This window comes from Cyprinodon variegatus, unplaced genomic scaffold (genome assembly GCF_000732505.1).
Source record: "Cyprinodon variegatus isolate N-32 unplaced genomic scaffold, C_variegatus-1.0 Scaffold3, whole genome shotgun sequence".
Classification (NCBI taxonomy): domain Eukaryota; kingdom Metazoa; phylum Chordata; class Actinopteri; order Cyprinodontiformes; family Cyprinodontidae; genus Cyprinodon; species Cyprinodon variegatus.
In genome coordinates this window covers 1,207,908-1,209,632 of record NW_015150456.1, presented here as the reverse complement: position 1 = coordinate 1,209,632, position 1,725 = coordinate 1,207,908, and positions in this window count along the sequence as shown.

Genomic DNA, 1,725 nt, shown 5'->3' with positions numbered 1-1,725 from the left:
CATTTTTTCAAATTCTGTTTTACAGATCTTATTCTTTTTTTTCTGTGAAGTGAGGAGCAAAGATATATTTCTAGTGGTCTATATGTGAGCATCAAACATTTTTATGGTCAAGAGCGAGGGTTTGGATTGGCTTGAACTAAAGCTCAACTGAGAAGTGGTGCACTTTCTTTTTCATCATTTTAGTTGCAGCTAGAAGGTGAAGAACATCACTTTGGAGAGAGAAGTTCTGGGTTTCCCTCTTGGACTTCTTACCTGCTCTTCCAAATCTTATCCAAATCGATAAGTGGATCTGAAGGAATATTCTCCATTCATTAAGTGGAAACCATCGACCCACATTACCATATCCTACTTTTTGCACAGATACATCTGAGTGCACTCTCAGATGTTCTAACTGTCTTCTTGGTTTTGCACGGAGCAGACAGTTTGTCAGCCTGTCTTCACTCTGTCGAATTGTATCAATCACACACCTACTCTTTAAGCCTATAAATAGTTTCTTTTCACGCTTTAGGCTTATAGTTTTTTAAAACGTCTGTTAGTGCCGCTGATGTGCACATGCTTCCAAACAAAAAGGAAAACCTTAAAACTACAAATAATATGAACAATTCAGATCACAAACAGCCTTTTTAGAAGGTGATTTTCATGATGCAGAATACACATCACATCAATATCTCTGTGAGAGAAAATGTTAAAAAAGAAGTTGTGTCAAACGAAAAACAGGGACCGTATTTAATTTAATCACGTAAAAAGGTTTTTGTTTTTATTACATAGAGAAGGATGAGTGATCATTATCAGCGTCCATTTTGGCCTTCCAGAGGGTTTCCTGCCAACTTCTAGGAAGATCATCTGTTCATCCAAATCATTGACATCTGCCAGCACAAAACACTCCTCAAACCTTTTAGCTTCCCTGAAATGAAATCCATCCACCGTTGTGTTGGCTCATGTTTTCCTAAAGCATCACAGCAGGAGTAAAAAAAAAAAAACACTATATAACCAATACATTGTTCCAATTACTCTCACATACATGCAATGCAGGAGGTAAAAGATTTGTACATGTAAGGGACATCTTATGGAATATCCCAATAGGTGGTTTGGTGGCGTAGTGGTTAGAGCATTGCACTTGGGTCCTGGAGGTTCTGTGTTGTGTGTAGAAGGATCACAAGATTAACTCTCAACAAGAAGAGGAATGGTAATCCAATGGCTACAAACGTGCTGCAAAACAAAAACTACACCAGTAAAAATGAAAATGAGATACAAACAGACTCACAAAACAATAAGCATTACCTTTATGCTAAGTTTTTGCATTATTTGTGTGTTCAAAAAAGTCACTAAAATCAATCTGGCCCTGATTATTAGCCTGCAGCACTCAGATTTAGTCCTACACAGTATAAATCTGGGAATGCTCCCATCTAATCTGTCCAGAAAAAGGAGGGACGGTAAGCAGCACCAGCTGATTGGTTGAGGCAACGCCTGGTGCCCTCCTACCCAGGTTTGGTTTTAGCCTTTTATGCTAACAAATGAAATGTCAACAGTTTCTGGGAGAAACCATGACGATTTAAGAGTTTATGTTCTTGTTATCCTAAAGGAGGTTATGTTTTTGTTCATGTTTGTTTGTCTGTTAGCAACGATCATTTGAAAAGTTCTGAATGGATTTTAACCCTTTAAAGCCTGATCCAAGAATAAAACAAAACAGAAAATTAATTTTTTTTGGTCTGAATTCCTTATTTG